The sequence below is a fragment of the Nicotiana attenuata genome, unplaced genomic scaffold (assembly GCF_001879085.1).
Source record: "Nicotiana attenuata strain UT unplaced genomic scaffold, NIATTr2, whole genome shotgun sequence".
In the NCBI taxonomy this organism is placed as follows: Eukaryota; Viridiplantae; Streptophyta; class Magnoliopsida; order Solanales; family Solanaceae; genus Nicotiana; species Nicotiana attenuata.
In genome coordinates this window covers 58,297-79,082 of record NW_017671593.1, presented here as the reverse complement: position 1 = coordinate 79,082, position 20,786 = coordinate 58,297, and the positions used below count along the sequence as shown (strand labels likewise).

Here is a 20,786-nt window from a genome sequence, read left to right as displayed (position 1 = left end):
TACCCATATATGTAAGTTAAAATAATACTAAAAGTGAATTCTTTTCCCATATAGAATTTAGATCAGAATGCATGAGATTCTGACAAAAAAAATAAAGAAATAAAAGGTATAATTAGAGAGCACTTGAAATAAAAATGCTATCAATTTAAATAAAAATTTTGAAAAAAAATAAATAAAAGATAGAAGTATCATGTTTTGAAGGATTTACTATTCACTTTTAGTATTATTTTAATTTATATGTATAAGTATTGGGTCGGTGGGTCAGGCCGGGTTGAGTCATTCCTATTTCAATTGGATTATTATTTATTAGACTGAAAATAAAAAATAAAAAACCACAAAATAAGAAAAAACTACTAAAAGATTATATTTTTTGATCATTATGATTTTTGTGTGAGAAAACATAGTTATGTGACTTTGAAAAAAGTCACATTTATATAATTTTTGTGTGAGAAAACAAGGTTATATGACTTTGGTGAAAAAACATCATAATTATATGACCATTTGTGAAATTTACCCCCTAAAATTCCTACATATATATTGTTAAGTATTTAAATTTTACTTCAAACTCCTCCTTGTCTTTTCCGTAGGCTCTTGGAAAGTCCAACTATGAGAGCCATTCCATAAAAGGCGAGACAAAATAGGCGGGCACAAACGGTATAGTTTCTTGAGCCAATTTATCAAACAACGACTACTTGATTTATAAATTTAGTATTAGCTGCCTTAGGGCAAAGGAGCTTAGAAGGGTGATGAAGAGGAGTAGTTAGGTATAAAATCACTTATATAGAAGCATGCTAGAAAGAAAGAACGATAACTTCATGTTTATATTCTAAATTTAGATTTCTATCTTTGAGGAATTGACTTCCTCAATTGTTATATAGGAAGGCAAGGCAAGCTTGATGATAGACTATGTCACGATTTATCAATCATACTACAGGACATTGGATGCCGATCGATCTGTAAGAATTTAATTAGGTTAATTGCGGAACTCAACAAGTCATTGTTGAATAAAATCTTCATTATGATTATCCTCATAAAAGGAGTCCACTTTAGGCCGCAAGTTTGAAAATTTTGAATCCCTCGTTAAAATTTCTGACTCTGCCATTAATATTTGTCACCTCCAAATTCCTCAGTTGTTGAACATTTCTATTTCATCTTGTGAATTAGACAGACTATCGTCACAGACCATTTCCTCTTAATTTCACATATACCATTCTCTAAAAGTATATATCTATTGTGGGGAAGGTCTTCATTTAAAGCACAAACAAAATATTAGTATCCTTTTTAGCAGTAAAGCCGACTCTTCCATAAAACCCCCATCATAAATAAAAACTACTTATGCATTCGGTTGGGAGAAGCTTTCATAAAGGATAAAATATTCAAGTTTACTCCTGAAGTATTCGATTTGTTTCACATTTGCCCTCGATTTATCTATCGATCCACCAAAGCCTCCATCCTTATATTTTATTTTCAAATATGCCCTTCCTCCAAATGTTGTCCAGCTTGGCTATGACAATTTGCCATTGTGGAGTCTCATAGACAAATAATATGCGCTCGTGAGACTTTGCCGGCAGCTACACCATGATCCTCTACATGAGGCTGTCATAAAGGCATTGTGAGGCGCAGAAAAGTGATTATATAGCCAAGGCATAGAGGCAACACTACTGGTGCTATTGTCCCCCTTATTTGTTCTCTTCTTATGTGGTTCTTTTTTGCTTTTTATTATTAATAAAACTAGCCCTAGGCACCTGCCTAGTGGATTTGCTTAGAAAAAAAAACTATCAAATTGGTTTAGATATAACAGCTACAGTAATTTGAAGCATACTCTTGAACAATTGAACTATTGAAAATGTCCAAATATATTTCTATGCCATTGAAAAAGGTCCAAATATACCTCTATTTGGCTCCAACCCTGTATCAGCCAAATCAGAACAATTTCCATGATGGAAAACAGATTGGGTCTCACGACTTCACAAAAACATAATAGGTAATTTTCGTTAGAACATGGAGTGTATGTGTCCATTTTAATGGACAGAACACGAGGATTGTCAATCGTACCGAACAATAAGCTATGCCTAATTACTTGTGCCGTGTGATATGTGTAAACTAGAGATCCACATTACAAATTTTATCTATCATCATTTACTGCAAAAAAATTATGTACTATTTAAAAAGTGCCACGGCCAGTAAAATGTGAGAATAGAACTCAATCATAATGCAATATCTCTATATGAGCTTCTTGGAAATGACTTTTTCATTTTTAGTAAAAAAGCAGAAGAATGCTTCTGAATTCAAAGAATAATAAATGTGTCACAGTTTCCTTAAACTTCAGTTCAATAACATAAGGCAACTGTACTTACATGAGGAGTGTCTCATTTTTAAAATAGGAAGAGCAAGTGTTGGGACTGTTTACCTGAAATCGGATAACAATTAAATTTGTATGCGGTTTTAAGGATACGTGGATTGATTCAACACAAATAATCAAGAATATTAGACAAACGAATTAAAGACAAAATAATCGATCAAACCAGCTATAATGTTATGGCCTAACCCGAACCTAGGTTGAACAATAATTCTGCCCTCGATTGGACCTTTGGTTCGAGCCCGGTTGTGAATGAAGAACAAGGCAATTAAATAAGAACTTCTGCAGTAGCTAGAAAGCAGAAAAGGAATTGGTATTGCTTTGATTCACGTGCTACCATGTGTGTTACAAAAGAAAAATTTTCCCTTTATATAGTAGGAGAGTTTCATCCCTAGTACAAGTCTAAAAAGGTAAAAGTCCTCCTTTCTCGTTAATTACTGATCTGTAACTGACATCGAGCGAGATCTGCGCCGTGATATCCGGTTAGGTACGGATATCATGGCCTTCTATCCGTCGTGTGTAACCGTTTACCATATTTCCCGAGGTCTTAAAACTCGTTATGGGTTCGGGGAGCGTTGCTTTATCATGCCCGATGATGAACACATAGTTCACTTTTCATGGATCTCGATACGAAGAGCTCCCAGCCTCGATTTCAACCTTTGCATCTGTTCCCTTCTTCCGTCTTCTTCACGGGAAATCGGGATATGCATTATCCCCGATTTTACCTGTATACAGATAGTCCCCTCGTTTTTCTGAGAGTAGGTTTGCCGAAACAATGGTAAACGATAGATGGACCCCGGTTCCTTCCTTCGCACGTTACAACTGAGATGACAGGTAAATCGAAATGCCCCATCAGTCGCGTCGTTCTGACTTCAGACACGTGTCAGTCATCGGCTGGCTGCTTTCGAATGTGAAGCGTCGTGCATTGATTGTTTCCCCTATAAAAGCTTCAACCTTTTTCACTTTCCGACTCTAGATTTTATCCCCGATCTTTCAAACGGTTTTCAACTTCTCCAAGTCTTCATACCTTGTTCTTTGAGCCTTCATATCTTCATCTTCGTCCTCATACATTTTCTTTGGACCTTCAACCTAGACCTTCATACCATATTCAAATCTTCATTTTTTCTTCAACCCTTCATACTCTTCTCCAGACCTTCATATTTCACAAATTGCAATGGCAAAAACCTCCAAGTCAGTGCCTCAGCAGACTGCTCCTTCATCTTCCCACCCGACCGCAGATGTCGGGGTGGCCGTCCCTGAAGTGGCTCAGGAGCCTCCCATGAAGAGCTTCATACGGGGGCTGCTTTATCGGGGACAATTTCAAGGCCGAGAAGGCCTCTAGCCAACAACACCGAGACGAGGAAGAATGGAGATACATATGCTCCGTCACTGAAGAGACCCTACCCATAGTTCGAGCGGACTGTAAATGGGAGGGTAAGGACGTGGTTGTTCCCGGGCCCAATGACGATATTACTACTCATATGAAGAGATATTTGAGTGTTTACACTTAACCCTTCACGCTCGCCCCGGAAGACCCCATAGTCTTTGCTTTCTGCAAAAGGTACGAGGTGTGCCTTTGGCAAAAACACCCGTCCTTCTGGAGGATCGTGATCCTCTTATGCTATTTTGTGAACAACACTGAAGCCCCTCGGTTAACCCTCGACCATCTACTCCGCCTATACAATCCCCGAATCTTTTGAGGGGGACTGATCAAGCTCGTTCGCCGACCGAGCAAGGCTCCTTTCTCGAGCATCGATGAGTACCGAGACCGAGGTTGGCATGGGAGGTTCATTCGGGTGAAAATCGAAGACATGATCCCTATGAAGTTTCTGCCGTTGCCTGAGGAGTGGAACATATCCCGTAAGTATTGTCTTTCTTGAGTATTCCTTCCTTTTTTATTCTTTCTCTCATTGCTTGTTCTTGTGGTCGTGTAGTTGTTGCCCAAGTTCCTGATGCAATCCCCCGATTCAAGGAGTGGATCGAGGGAATCTGCAAGCAGATGCTGTACTTCGAGCACGCATGGCGCAAGCTTTCGAAGGGCAAATGGGAGGCCTATTCTCATGGTGAGGTACATCCTTGAATAATTATCACAATGCTCTTAACTTACACATTGCTAACCTTTTCTCTTTTCTTACAAGTTTTCCTAAGACCACCGAACTTAGGCCATTGGATGAGGACGAGGATCTATCCTCGCTTGTCGAGTTCTCCATTTCGGGACAGCCCGGGGCTATCGGGAACGAGGAGAAGAAGAAGAAGAGAAAGTCCTTGGGTTCCCTGGACGCCGAGGCAAAGAAGAAGAAAAGGGTGGCCATCCGGGTCTGGAAGCCCAAGAAGAGCACCAAGTATAGGATACCGGGCCCCGATGCTCTCTACCGGCTCAGGGACGAACTTGAAGATGGCGACCTTTTCGTCGCTCATGGGTTGACCCTTAATGAGGGGGAGCAGGTGACAACCAAGAAAGAGGACCCTGAGGTCGATCCCCCTCTAACTTAGGAACCAAAGAGAGAGACGGAGGTTGTGGCCTCCAAGGAAGCCGCCCCTGCTCTGAAGGAGGCAACCGGTGTTATCGACCTCACGGAGACGCCCTCCTATTACCGAGTCTATGCTCGAAGAGGCCCAAGCGGGTAAAGAGAAGTCAAGCGAGGTGGCGCTGGGCCCAGACGACGCTCTCAACACGTTTTTTGACGGCATGGATATGGCCACATTGGAGGATTTTTTCGGGCTTGGTTACCTGGAGATCTCGAAAAAGGATGTGTTCTAGGGAGCGGGCGGGTCGAGTTCGAGCCCAAAACTAGTGAAGCAATTCCCTTCACCGAGCGTAGACCCCGAGCGCAAGATAACGGTCATTCTCACAATCCCGGAGGATGCCCGTGTCTTGTCTACTCCGATGGGCGTAGCCAGCTACCTCCGACGCCTGGTGATTGAGGAGGACCATGCAAAGATGAATGAAGTAGGCACGTCGAGCCTCTTCAATGAGGCGTAGAAGGCTCTAAACCGGGTAAGGTGTCAACCCTTTTGTACCCCCTTTGCGAATCTCACTTTGGTTTTTGATGTCCTCCACTAACTCAATTGTTTTTCGGGCTTCAGTGCTTCACCATGAAAGCTTCCTCCGGTGCCGCTTGGAGATTAGCCATCTCGAGTTCGAGCTCAAAGAGCAGGTCGGAAGAAGGACATGTACATGGCTCTTAGTGAGCAGCAAGACGAGGCCCTCAAAGATCTCCCGATTCTCTAGCCCGAGCTAGAAAAAGCTCAGAAGGAGGCCTCGACCCTGAAGTGGGAACACACCGTCCTGGTGGAGAAGGTAAAGATCTTTAAGGCTAAAAACGAGCAGCTAGTCGTGGTGACTAACAACACAACTTCGTAGGTCCAACAGAAGATAGACTGGATCAACCAGCTTCGAGCTGAGATAGATGAGGTCAAGGCCACGACCGAAGTTTGGAAGGGAAAGATGGACCTACTAGCTTCGGAGAAGGAATCTCCAAACGCAGAGCTGGCATCGGTCGAGAACCAACTTCGGGTAGCGAAGGACAAAGCAGATAGGTGGTCTCGACTGAATGATGATCTTCAGGCAAAGCTGAGCTCGGTCGTCACGGAATGGGAGGCTCTCGGACAAGAATATGCGGCACTGAGATCCAAGTTGGATGCAACCTCTATTGATGCCGAGGAAATGGTAGCCCGGTACAAGGCCGATGTAGAGGCTGCCGAGACCCACTTAAAGACGAAGATTAAGTTCATAAAGCGGCTATCCCAAAGAGAGACCTTTGAAGAGGTCCATGCCCGAGGTTTTGACTATTCGGCCGAGATTGAAGAAGCTAGAAGGCTCGAGGCTGAGGCAAAGGAGATCTACGAGCCTAAGGGTCCCGAAGGCTCCGAGGGTTCCGAGGGCTCTGACGTCTCTGAGAGCTCCGACGAGTCGGGCCACAGTGAAACCAGGTGTAGCTGCCCTATTTTTTTTTCGATTTTTCCTTATGTATATTTTTTTGTTTTTTTGAGGCCGTTCTATCGGGCCTTTGTAAATATATTTTGGAGTATATAAATTTTTTCCCTTTCTGGCAGTACCGTGTCTTTACTCTTTTTAGCATCTTCTTGCAATTTCTATTTGTGTATTGTTTTTGATGCCTTAGAAAAAAAACAGACTTCGATGCCACTTTGGTTTACTTGTGGCTTCGAACCCTCGGTGAGACCGAAGGTTTTTAAGATGCTTAAGTGTTTTTAGATAATGTTTTGCCTCGGGTAACCATTTAGTTGGTTTTGAATTTTCATAAAGGCTTTACTTTCTGGGTACGGACCTCAGTCGTCTCCGAGCCATTTTCAAGGTGGTCGTAGCCTTTTATATTTAGGCACCGCCTTACGGGTTTGGTGCCTCTTGTCACACCTCCTTTTTACACATCTATCCCGAAGGATAGTGTATAAAGGGCGTTTTTCCATTTAAAGTGACATTATTCGAAATGGGATTATTTATTTATTTTTAGAGTCGCCACTTGGGATAGGATTGACTTTTGGTGTCCCAAGTCACCGGTTTTTAACTTAAATCCCAAATCGAGGAAAATTGTCGACTTCCCAATTGGAGTCTGCGAACTAGAAATTCTGAGTAAGGAATTCTGTTGACCCGAGGGAAGGTGTTAGGCACCCCCGGATCCCGTGGTTCTAGCACGGTCGCTTAAATTATTATAAATGGCTAAAATCTGAAATCTTTTACATGTTCAAACCTATAGTGCAATTTTACACTTTTTACCGCTTTTAATTATTTTAAAAGAAGATTGAACGTCGTTTAAAACATGTCTTTGGATCGCGTCACATGAAATGCACCCGCCATCCGAAACAAATTTTATTCAACGTTATTAAGATTTGGATTTGGGTCACATGAAATGCACACCCGAGTTTAGGAAGGTAATTTTTAAAATAGAGCGCCTAAAGCAACTACGCACTTTCAACTTTGCGAGGGCCATGGAAAATTCAACTAATGGCACACCTCGATTCTAATTTCAATGGGTTTTATTATTCAAAGTTGTTATAATCGAGTTACATGAAATGCACCTCCGAACCTTAGTCGAGGTACCAATAACATAAGCTTGATTCAACGTCTTAAAGGAACGCCATTAAGATTAAAAGGTCCAGCAACAAATAGAAGCCCAGAACCAAGTTTCTCAACCTACTTGGTGAAATACTCATCATCAATTCACACCCGAAACATTGACCTTCTCGTCCATCAACAGGAAAGTAACACACTTAACCAAAAAGCTAATGAAGCCTAACACTTAACAGAGATATCATTTCATGGTGCAAACATGTTATTGAACACGTCCTCAAGAGGTCGATTCTGGTATTACTGTATGTCCTTTCTATGTAATAAGTATAATTTTAACACGTTAATGAGTAAGCATAGAAACTCAAACATCAAAGCAGATAGCATAAGGCTGGAGCAAAATACTAACAATAAAGCGTTTCATTTCTCGAAAAACAAAACAGAAAATTCTGCACCATGGATAACTAGTAGAACACCAGTAACAAGGTAATACCTGGATTTTAAGCGCAAATGGACCTTGATTTACACAGATCCTTCTATATATGAAAATCTCTCTAACACAAAGGGGAAAGTTCGGTAAGAACTCATCGGGAAACAAAGGACTCGTCGGCGCCGGAAACTCGACAACGTACGGGATGAAAACGAGCCATTTGTGACTGCTTTTACTGGTTATTGGGGTCAATTTCGAACAAATCTCATGGTTGTTGCTGGGTGCCAATTTGGATGTGTTCTATATGTGTTCGTTGCTCATTTTTTTGTTTATGTTCGCCGGAAATGGTGGTGTTGAGAGGAGATCGGGCTGGCGTTGGTTGTTGCAGGTTTTGTTTTGGAGATGAAAATCGCTGGAGGAGACCGCTGGTTGGTGAAGTCTGTTGAAGGGCTGGGGTTTCGCTGATGTTTTGGAGGAGCAGCGGTTGCTGCTCTTGTGTGTGTGCTAGGGTTTTCTTGTGTCTCAATGAAGAAGAAGATGAGATTCAGATAGAGGTCGTGAATTGCGGCTGATTGGTGTGTTTTTTGTGTGTTTATATTTTAGGTGTAGGTACTATTATATAGGGGTAGAAATTAGGTTAGGGGTATGGGCCTAGAAATTATGGGCTAGGGATTTTGGGCCAAAGACTAAAAAATGGACTATAAGATTTATAAAAACGGGATAAACCAACCTAAAGCTAATTCTTTCTTCTAAAATTATGTACAATTATAATATAAAAATATAAAACTAATTTTAATTAATTGAACTAAACTATAAAACATAAAACTATTTTTTCTTCAAGATTATAAAATAAAGATGGGGTACTATTTTTGTATTTTTTTTAAGATTAAAAATGACTATAAAATATTAATAAACCTATTTTTTTTGAAATTTTTATTTCTGTAATAAAATAAAGTAAAATAGTAAAAATTAGTTGAAATGTCGATATTAGGCCTAAACTAAATATTTATATGCTAAAATGGGTAAAATTTCGGGGAGGGTCAAAAATCACATGTCAACACCTATATGATTCGGTAGCCCGGGTCATTCGAATTTTCCTTGGCGGCAGTCCTCGAGTAGGGGTAGCCCGTGGGCTCGATAGTTCCTGAATAGGAATAGCCCGTGGGCGTTTGGATCTGGGGCCAAAGAAGCAAAAATGTGCAGCAGGAAAGTGTAAGGAAAATTTCTTTCATTGCTTAGTATGCAAGGTACACGATCGAACACGCATACAAACTTGTGCCATGGCTAGAGTGGACTATGTGGGCACGATTCATACGACCATTTGGCCCTTACAAAAAATCCTAACCACCAAGCCTTAGCTTTTAGCACATAGAATTTTCTTCTTCCCTCGCCGAAGATCTTAATCCTAAGGCAATGGCTCCCAGTATTCATGGTCGAACTCGTGAGGGCTCGGATACTATTGACCTGAAGCAAACGATCATTGATTCTGGCTGAAACTGGTCTTTAAATCTAAGGCAGCACATTTTACTGTTCTCTCGTTAAATACCTTGCCTAACAACCCACTTTGGGACAAAACCGGTTAAAGGAAAAAAGAGTACAACGCGTGCTTCCAGACCTAATAGCCACATTCGTCCTTGGTTGATTACCTGCATACATTAGTTCGATTTATAACATGATTAAAAAGTAATTGAGTTCGTACCTTAGCAGTAGTACCACTTTAAGTGTGTCACGTTCCAGTAGTTTGGTAGTTGTACATTGTTTCCCGCTTCGAGTTTATATGAGCCTTGCTGGTTATTCCGGCAACTCGATATGGTCCTTCTCAATTCGGGCTTAGTTTCCCTTCATTCGGGTTCTTGGTATGTAGTGTTACTTTTCTCAACACCAAGTCCGTGACTTGAAAGTATCGGAGGTTGGCTCTTCGGTTGTAATACCTTTCTATTCGCTGCTTCTGGGCAGCCAACCGAACCAGGGCGGCCTCTCGCCTTTCATCCAATAGTTCCAGGCTTGTGATCATGGCATCGCCGTTTGGCTCTTAGGTCGCGTACTGGAACCTGAGCTTGGTTCTCCCACCTCGACTGGTATTAAGGCTTCGGCTCCGTAGACCAAAGAAAATAGGGTGGCCCGAGTGCTCAATTTCAAAGTTGTACGGTATGCCCACAGGACTTTTGGCAGGATCTCCTTCCATTTCCCTTTCGAACCGGTTAACCTCTTTTTCAAGTTTTGAAGTATATTCTTGTTCGTTGATTCCGCCTGCCCATTGCCACTGGGATGATAAGGTGTCTATAGTATCTTCTTGATCTTGTGGTTTTCAAAAAACTTACTCACCTTGCTGCCGATGAATTGTTTTTTGTTGTCGCAAATGACCTCGACCGGTATCCCAAATCGACATATTATGTGATCCCAGATGAATTCAATGACTTCTTTCTCCTAGACCTTCTCGAATGCTTGTGTATCAACCCACTTGAAAAAATAATCGGTTATGAATAGTATGAATTGAGCTTTACCGGGTGACTATGAAAGAGGACCGACGATGTCCATTCCCACTTCATAAATGGCCACGAGGACAGGATCGAGTGGAGCATTTCTCCCGGTTAATGGATCATCAGAGTGTGTCTTTGGCAGTCGTCGCATTTCCGTACGAAGTCCTTCACATCCTTCTCCATTTCGGTCCAGTAATAGCCGGCCCTAATTAGTTTTCGAACCAAAGATTCTGCACCCGAATCGTTCCCACAAGTGCCTTCGTGAACTTTTCTCACGGCGTATTCGATCTCTCTCGGTCCCAAGCATCTGGCTAGCGGACTATCGAAGGTCCTCACGAACAATGCCCCTTCGACCAAGCTAAATCTGGCAGCCTTGGTGCGCATTCATGTCTTCAAGTAGTCTATGCATTTGTTCCTCCAATCCCAAGTTAAACTCGTTGAGTTTACTTCGGCGTGGCCTTTTTCCATCATCGAGTTCATTAGCTGCACTACTGCTCCCGAACTGAATTCATCAGAATCGACCGATAACCCGAAGTTAGCCAGTGCTGGCTTCACTGTTCTTATCTCAGGGTACATGCTGTAGGGTCCATTCCCTGAGTTGATGTAGGGTTACGTGTAATTTTTCCAAGTACCTTTGCATCTGTTCTTCTTTTACTTCGGACTTCCCCTTAACTTGATTTACCACAAGGAGAGAGTCGGCTTAGCTTCGATCACCTCAGCCCCAAGGTTTTTAGCCAATTCTAGACCTGCAATCATGGCCTCATACTCGGCCTCGTTATTAGTCAATTTCTTAGTTCTAATAATTTTCCTGATTACATTTCTTGTAGGTGGTTTCAATACGACATCGAGCACGGACCCATTCGCGTTTGATGCACCGTCCGTGAAAAGGGTCCAGATCCCCGAAATGCCCTCGAGGTTAATAATAATTCCCTTTCAACTTCGGTTATTAAGGCCGGCGTAAAGTCAGCCAGTAAATTTGCCAAAATCGGAGACTTTATGGAGGTTCGAGGTCGATACTCGATACTGTACCCGCTAATTTCCATGGCCCATTTGGACAACCAGCCCGAGAGCTCGGGCTTGTGCATGATGTTCCTTATTGGGTAAGAGGTCACAACACATATGGGGTGGCATCGGACGTACAACTTTAGTTTCCTGGAGGCGCTTAGCGAAGCGAGCGCCAATTTTTCCAAGTGAGGATACCTTGATTCGGCCTCACCTAGATTTCTACTGACATAGTAAATAGGAAATTATGTACCTTCTTCCTGCTGACCAAGACTCCACTTACCGCCACCTCAGAAACTGCCAGTAGAGGTACAACTGTTCGTCTGCCTTCGGAGTGTGCAGTAGGGGCGAACTCGATAGGTACCATTTGAGTTCTTCCAAAGCTTTCTAGAATTCCAGGGTCCAGGAAAAGTTATTCTTCTTCTTTAACAGTGAGAAAAATTGATGGCTTTTGTCCGAGGACCTCGAGATAAACTAGCCCACGACGGCTATACGCCCGGTTAGTCTTTGAACGGCCTTGACGTTGTCCCCCACGGTGATATCCTCTGTGGCCTTGATTTTGTCGGGGTTGATCTCGATACATCGATTGTATACCATGCACTCGAGGAATTTTCCCGATCCGACCCAGAATGCGCACTTCTCTAGGTACAGCTTTATATTGTATTTCTTTAGTATATCGAAGGTCTCCAAGAAATGTTTCAAATGGTCCTCTGCTCGTAGGGACTTGACCAACATATCGTCAATATAAACTTCCATTGATTTTCCTATCTGTCCCTCGAACATCCGGTTTACTAGGCATTGATAGGTGGCACCGACGTTCTTTAATCCAAACGGCATTACATTATAACAGTAGGTGTCAAATTTAGTGATGAAAGAAGTCTTTCCTTGGTTGTCCGGGTCCATCCGAATTCGGTTGTACCCGAAATAGGCATAGAGAAAGTTGAGTATCTCATGCCCGGCAGTCGCGTCGATCATCAGATCTACGTTAGGCAAAGGGAAAAAATCCTTAGGGCACACTTTGTTTAGGTGTTTGTAATCTACATACATTCTTAACTTATTTCCTTTTTTAGGCACTACCACTACGTTAGCTAACCAGTCCGAGTATTTAACTTCCCGGATGAACCCTATTTTAAGGAGTTTGGATACCTCGTCCTTGATAAACGCATGCTTGATCTCGGACCGTGACCTCCTCTTCTGCCTAATCGGATAGAACTTTGGGTCCAAACTTAGCTTATGAGTGGTTACCTCCGGTGGAATCCCTGTCATGTCAAGATGGGACCAAGCAAAACAATCTATGTTAGCTTTAGGAAAGTCAATGAGTTTTTTCCTGTGCTCGGGGGTTAACCCCGTGCAAAGGTATACCTTTCGATCCAGTAGGTGTTCGATTAATATGACTTGCTCCAATTCTTCGACCGTCGATTTGGTGGCCTCGATATCATTAGTAGCTATGAACAATCTCGGGACTCCGTAATCATCCTCCTCGTGTATTCCTCGTTCCTCCGGTTCGGCAGAGACCGGTATCAGTGATTGCTGTTTAATTTCTTCCTTTCTGGTCGGCTCAGCGTTCCTTGATGTTGAAACCATGGGCACCGGGATTACCTCGTCGACCGCGATCATCTCCTTTGCGGCCGGCTGCTCTCCGTAGACCATTTTTAATCCTCCCAGTGTAGGGAATTTGAACGCCTGGTGCAAGGTCGAGGGTACCTCCCTCATGTTGTGAACCCACGACCTTCCAAATAGAGCGTTATACCTCATGTCCCCTTCGATCACGTAGAACTTTATTTCTTGGATCGTCTTGGCAGTGTTCACCGGCAGGGTTATCTCCCCTTTAGTGGTTTCGCATGCCATGTTAAATATGTTTAACACCCAAACTACTGGCACTGTTTGGTCCTGTAACCCCAATTGCTCTACGACCCTCGATGTGATGATATTAGCCGAGCTACCTGGATCAATCAACACACGTTTAACTCGATATTTATTGATAAGTATGGATACTACCAGCACATCATTGTGAAGTTGAACGATGCCCTCGGCATCATCATCTCTGAACGAAATTGTTCCCTTTCGGATGTAATCTCGGGTGCATTTTTCCCTTGTGATAGATACTTTAGTGTGATTTATCATTGTCCCTTGGGGAACATTGACCCCTTGAATGATCATGTTGATGACATGTTGAGCCTTCTTTTGTTTGACCTGGTTGTTGGCGTCCCTGTTCCTGAAGTGGTTTTTGGCATGATCACTCAGAAATTCTCGAAGGTGTCCATTGTTGAACAACGGGCAACTTCTTCTCTCAACTGTTGGCAATCTTTGGTCCTGTGACCATGAGTTTCGTGATACTTACACATCAAGTTAGGATCTCTTTGGGTAGGTTCGGACTGCAATTGTCGAGGCCATTTGGTCTTTTTAATGCACCCGATGGCTTACACGATGCTAGCAGCATCAACGTTGAAGTTATACTATGATAATCTCGGTGCTTCCCTACCACCACGCGGCCTGTCGAAACCATTTTTTCTCATCAGACCTCGGCTACTAGGCCCTCGATCGCTTCTCTTCTCGTTCCTTCTGGGGTGATGCGCAGACTTATTTCCCTTTCGATCCGCGGGTACCGATCCCGAACCGGCCTCGGCTCATGACCAACAACTCTCTTAGACATGTCATTGGCCCTGATGGGGTAAACAGACCCAGAAGGAGCTCCGAGTTGGTCGTCCTCGACCCTGATCTTTGACTGCTGCCTGTTGTGGACGTCGGGCTTGGTCACCATCGGGTATTCTATCAGATTTTGTTTTATCTGTTGAGAGGCGAAGGAACTTCGGGGGTTAAGCCCTTGAGTGAATGTCTGGATGGCCCAATCATCTGCAACAGGAGGCAGGTCCATTTGTTCCATCTTGAACCTTGACACGAACTCCTTGAGCATCTCGTTGTCTCTTTGTTTAACCTTGAAAAGGTCTGACTTTCTGGTCTCGACCTTGATAGCCCTGGCATGGGATTTTACGAAAACATCTGCAAGCATAGCAAAAGAGTAAATAGAATTTGGGGGTAAGTTGTGATACCAAATCATTGCTCCATTGGACAAAGTCTCCCCAAACCTCTTCAGTAACACCGAATCAATTTCATCGTCTTCCAAGTTGTTCCCCTTTATTGCGCACGTATAGGAGGTCACATGATCGTTTGGATCCGAGGTTCTGCTATAATTGGGAATATCAGGCATACAAAACCTCTTCGGGATTGGCTTTGGTACCGCGCTCGGAGGAAAAGGCTTCTGGATAAATTTCTTGGAATCCGATCCCTTTAATATCGGAGGTGCTCCTAGAATTTGATCGACCCTGGAATTGTATGTTTCCACCTTTTTGTCATTAGCTCTAATTTTCTTCTCATCTAACTCCACCCGCTTCGTTAATGCTTCAAGCATTTTCATTATCTCGCGGTTGACCCCGGGCTCAACTTCACCCAATCTTTTGGTGATTTATTTGTTTCTTGGGTGCTTTCCTAGGATGGCCTTAATTCTGTAGCTGCGCTATTGCCGCAAACAATTTGAAGATTAGTCACAGGCATAACCCATCACCTTCACCTTTGGGCACTTCTCGAGTTGTTGGCCGGGGTCTCTCGCGAACACTATTTTCAGGATCAGTTGGCAAATTAACATCAATGGCCACCTCTGAGTTAGCATCGATTGGATCGGCGACTGGGACACCGTTGGGATCAGCAGGGGGCACCTCGTTGCTAGGTACCAAATTATTATTTTCACCGTGATGGCCAAACTCAACATTAACGTTCAAGTGAGCATATTTGTGCTAACCTGAAATTAAGAGTTTAAAGAACAAGCGTAAAATAGGGCGTGTTATGGAGATTCGAATCAAATCACCGCCATTACCCTTAGCCCCACAGTGGGCGCCAAACTATTTTTCCTAAAATCTAATAAAAATTAAATTTGTACGCGGTTTTAATGATATGTGGATTGATTCAACACAAATAATCAAGAATATTAGACAAACGAATTAAAGACAAAATAATCGATCTAACCAGTTGTAATATTATGGCCTAGCCCGAACCTAGGTTGAATAGTAATTTTGCCCTCGATTGGACCTTTGGTTCGAGCCCAGTTGTTAATGATGAACAAGACAATTAAAGAAGAACTTTGGCAGTAGCTAGAAAGCAAAAGAGGACTTGGTATTTCTTTGATTCGCGTGTTACCATGTGTGTTACAAAAGAAAAATTTCCCCTTTATATAGTAGGAGAGTTCCATCCCTAGTACAAGTCTAAAAAGGTAAAATCTTCCTTTCTCGTTAATTACTGATCCGTAACCGACATCGAGCGAGATCTGTGCCGTGATATCCGGTTAGGTACGGATATCACGTCCCTCTATCCATCGTGCGTAATTGTTTACCATATTTTGCGACGTCTTAGAACTCGTTCTGGGTCCGGGGAGCATTGCTTTATGATAAATAGGGATTCTAGTTCATTTTACACTCCTTTTTACTTGAGTTTTGATTAAAAATGTATACAAAATAGTCCCAAAGGCTTACATGCCGTACTTGTTTGCAGGGTTTGGTCAAAATGGTGACAATTAGTCAAAACCAGCTCAAAAAGGAGTGAAACATGCACAAGTACCAAGGACAAGTCCAAGCACAGTTGAAACAGATCCACTGCGGTTGCAATCCATTTTGTCCGGTCTGCAGTGATGAGATTCAGAGAGGTGCAGTTTTTTGTAACTCAAGCACTGCGGCCGCAAACCGTTTTGTGTGGACCGCAGTAGCCTCACCGCGACCGCAAAGCATTTTATGCGGTCCGCGGAGATGAGATTCAGAGAGTAATGAAAAATGGAGATTGAAGCCAGCGCGATCCGCAAGCCATTTTGTGCGAATCGCATTGAATCCACCGCGGCCGCGGTGCATTTTATGCGACCCGCGGTGGCTAGATTCAGAGAATGCAAAATCAAGCCAAAAAGCCTCAGCGCGGTCCGTGGACCATTTTGTGCGGACCGCATTACCTCGTCAGGGGTATTTTTGTCCAGAAAATTCTGCCTAGTATAACTACTTTCTTTTCACATTTTTAGATCATCTTTTGTAATCTGACTTTGAGGAGAGCACGTGAACGACTCTTTTGTTCCATTTTGAGTAATTTGTAGCTACATTTACGCTGAATGTTCATTATCTTAGTTTGTAATTAAATATTATGGGTTATTCTTCATCTAATTTCTTGCTTTCTTCCATAATTATGAGTAGCTAGACCCATTAGCTAGGGTTGTGGCTCAACCCTCGTGTGGGTATTTGATGGGTCTTGTGTTTCAATGCTTATATGTTTATGGGTGGTTGATATTTGGACTGATTTGTGTTTTGTATGTTGGATTAGTGGTTGTAAACACTAATTTGTGCCTAAGTGACTTGGGCTCTTCTTGAGAAAGAGAGCTTAAGTCTAGGAAATCAGTCCAACAAGAAATTGGGGCGTACTCAAGAGATTGATAGCCCCAATTAAAGGGTTAAATCTAGAAATAGTAATACCCGACTTGAGCCTGCATTGCTTGCTTAATTATGACACCCAATTGGTCTTGAGAAAGTCAATTCGGGCAAAGTCACTCAAGCTACCGAGAGGTATAGAGTGAGTAGTGTCGTGCAAATGGCTATATCGCGATCCCAAACATAACATCTTTGCCTTAGACTTAGGAACCCGTCAAGTATTCAGCTAGGGGGAAGTCACTTCCATAGTGCCTCATTACCTATTAGATAACCCTTTAGCAAGTATTCTTAGTTAAATTTAGCATCTCATAGTATAAACAAATAGAAGTAATCAAAAGAACAACTATGATTGGAAGTGTAATTAAGAGCATTACACATTGCTAGTTTAGATAGGAAACCAATTCCCAAATCTAGCTCCATGTGGATTCGATCCCGACCTATTCGGGTAAAAGCTGCATCGACCGCTCTCGCCGCTCTATAGTGGTGCAGGGTTGGCACCGATCACCTTTTTGGCGCCATTGCCGGGGAGCTAACGGTTTTGGCTATCTATCTAAATAGTTTTGTGTATTGTTTTTCTTTCCTTCTGTGATACTAATATTTTTGGTGACGCCAATCTAGGTACAAAATGGTGGCAAACAACAACAATGACCCTCTTGGAAATGTGATCCCGGGGGAGGAGGTTGATGACATTGGTGAGGATGAGGTGCCTCTTGTACCTCAAGGACAACGGAGAGGCCGCCAGGCCAATGCTAATGCCAATGATAATATCCCAGACCCTCCCCCACCACCTCCAAGAATGGCCCCTCGGGTGTTCAAAATCAAGGATATGCCAGTGCAATTGTCCCGCCCCGGATCCGGGCGGGCAATTTCCAAATTTCCAATGTGATGCTGACCTTGCTGGAGCAACGAGGATATTTCACGGGTGCTCCCGATAAAAATGCTTGCAAGCACCTCAAGGGTTTTATTGATACATGTTGGGGAAGCAAGCAAACCAACGTGTCCGAGGATGCCTTGCGGTTGAGACTATTCCCTTTCTCTCTTCGGGGGAAGGCACTAGACTGGCTGGAGAGACTCCCCAACCATTCCATCCATACCTGGGATGAGTTGGCAGATAAATTTATTGCGAAGTTCTTCTCACCGGGGCACATGGCAACTTTGAGGGATGAAATCTTAGCTTTCAAACAAGAGCCCAACGAACCACTACATGAAATTTGGGAGCGATACCGGACCATGGTTAAGGAATGCCCTAACAATGATATGACTGAGGCAATGATACAACAGACATTCTACCGAGGCATCAACACAACAAACCAGTGCATAGTGAACCAATTAGGTGGGGGCAACTTCATGAACACGCCGTATGATCAAGCTGTGAGATTTTGGATGAGATGGCGGACATTTCTTCCGCTTGGCAAAGTAGATCCAATGTGCCACAGGGTGACCCCACAGTCATTCATTTGCACAAGGAGCTCCGTGATCATGGGCAGGCAATAGCAGAATTGACAACAACTATGAACCAGCTAGCAAAGGCCCAGTTACAACAGGTTCAAGCTCCACGACAAGTGAATGCTATGAAGGGTGTCAACATGTAGTGAACAAAAGAAGACAAAGAGGGCAACAGAACGAAGGGAATTCAGATCAATACAACCAAGATAGTGGTTGGTTCCAAGATGATGGGTATGAAGAGCAGAATGAAGAAGTTCAATACGTGAACAATTATCAAGGACAAAGGGGCAATTCTTCCAACCAACAGCAACAATGGAGATCCCAAGGCAATTGGGGTAATCAACAACAAGGGAATAATAATTAGGGTAATCAACAACAAGGCAACAATAATTGGGGAAATAACAATCAAAATCCTAATTAGGGTAACCAGAACAACAATCAGAACAATCAACGAAACTGGGGTAACAACAACAGCAACTGGGGTGGAACCAACAATCAGGGTGGTTGGAACAATAATAATTAGGGAAATCGGGGGCAAGGCTGTCAAAGGCTTCCAATGTATCAGCAACCGAGCAATCCACCCCCATTTCCATCCCAAGGGCCTAGTTCATCCAACAATAACATGGGGAGAATTGGATGATGTTTGAACAGATGATGAAAAAGAATGCTGACTCAGATGCTCAGTTAGCATCCCACAATACTTCAATCAGAAATTTGGAGGTTCAGCTAGGCCAAATCTCACAGTCCTTGAATACTCGCCCTAAGTGGGCTCTACCTAGTGATACGGTAGTCAACCCGAAGGGTGGGAACCATATCGGGCAAGCAATGGCAGTAATTACAAGAAGTGGATGAGGCGGTGATGTGAATGCCTCCAAACAAAAAGAAATTTTGAGTGATGAAGTTGAGTTGCAAGGGGATGAGATCCCTTTGGTGGTTGAGAATGTGATTGATGAGAACGTGAATGAAGAAGTGAGGATTGATATCAAAGATACCGAGGTGGAAACTCAAAATGACGTGAACCTGTCTAGGGAATACTGATCGCTGCCAACTTCGCACCACTAAAAAGTAGCGAGAGAGGGTCGGAATAGCTTTTACTCGATTTTGGGTCGGGATCGAATCCACAGAGAGCTAGGAATGGAGTTGATGTATCTATTTAGTCTAGAATCGTGTAATTGTTCCAAATGTCACTTCCAACATTTTTGGGTTTTCTTTTATAAACTCCTATTATAAAACTACTAATTAGAATTGAAACTAGATTACGCTAAGAGATAATTGCTAAGAGTTGTATCTAATGGATTAAGGGGCACTAGGGCAGTGACTTTCACCTAGGTGGCTAACTGACGGGTAATTGCTTCTAAGGCTTGATTAACATGATTGGGGAAATATGTATAACCGTTGCACAATTCTACCCACTCTCACACCTCTCGGTAGAGAGAGTGATTTTGCCCAATTAACTCTCTCGAGACCAAATGGGTAGGCAAATTAGCTCAAGCAACTAGGGTTCAAGTCGGGTAATTACTCTCTCGAGGTTTAACCCTTTAATTGGGACTATCAATTCTCTTGAGTCCATCCCAATTCCTTTTTGGGTCAATTTTGGAGACCTAGGCTCTCTCTCTCAAGAAGAGCCAAGTCAACTTAGCACAAACCAGTGTTTGCAACCACCAATTCATAAATTAAACCATAAAATTGACCCAAATACAAACACCCATACTCAATCTAACCTTAAATCACAACACCCATCAATTACCCACACTAGGGTTGAGCCACAACCCTAGCTAATGGGTTTAGCTACTCATGCTTGAACAAGAAAATAGAGAAATAGATGAAAAAGAAGACACTAATTAAACACTAAAGTAAAATACAAGAATCTATCATTAAAAGTAAGCTAAGGTGACAAAAATGGCTACAGATGATGTTCTCACGAGCGCAGCTGCTAAAATAAAAATAACTGATGCCCTAAAAATGGAAAAAAAATTCTATTCATACTAAGCTGGAAAATTTGAACAAAAATGCCCCTGCGGGGTTAGTGCGGGCCGCACAAAATGGACTGCGGCCGCACTAGGATCTTAGACTTCAAATCCTGGCTCTTTGAACTTGGGCTCCGCAGACCGCTTAGAGTGGACCGCGACCGCGGAGGCAGCTAGCGCGGTCCGCACAAACATGACCGCGGACCGCATGGCTTTGAACCTTGGCAATTTCAACTCTCTGAAGTTCTCTTCCGCGGATCGCACATAATGGCAGTGTGGCCGCAGTGCTTGAAGCTTGGTTTTGCCATTCTCTGAATCTACCTAGTGCGGACCGCACAGAATGGACTGCGGCCGCACTAGGCTTTATGCCTTACAATCTGCTCTCTGAATCTCCTTAGTGCGGACCGCACAAAGTGTAGTGCGGCCGCACTAGGCTTGTTCTCCTGAGTTTTGCCTTGTCTTTAATACTTGTGCAGGTTTCACTCCTTTTGAGCCGATCTTTGACATTTCGTCACTTTGTCGATCAAACCTGCAATCAAGCACAACTTATGAGCCTTTTTGGGACTATTTTGTAACAATTTATAATCAAAGCGTAAGCAAGGAGGGGCATAAAACACATCAAA

At 43.0% G+C, this 20,786-nt stretch overlaps 1 long non-coding RNA gene across 1 annotated transcript; it reads right to left on the bottom strand.

Annotated features, from left to right (window-relative positions):
• Positions 1 to 2,233: 2,233 nt before the first annotated feature.
• On the bottom strand, positions 2,234 to 8,487 carry LOC109209168. The gene is made up of 2 exons (XR_002065314.1): positions 7,879 to 8,487; positions 2,234 to 2,410 (listed from the first exon to the last, which is right to left on the bottom strand). It is a non-coding gene; the product is annotated as an uncharacterized LOC109209168 (long non-coding RNA).
• Between the last annotated feature and the right edge of the window lie 12,299 nt (positions 8,488 to 20,786).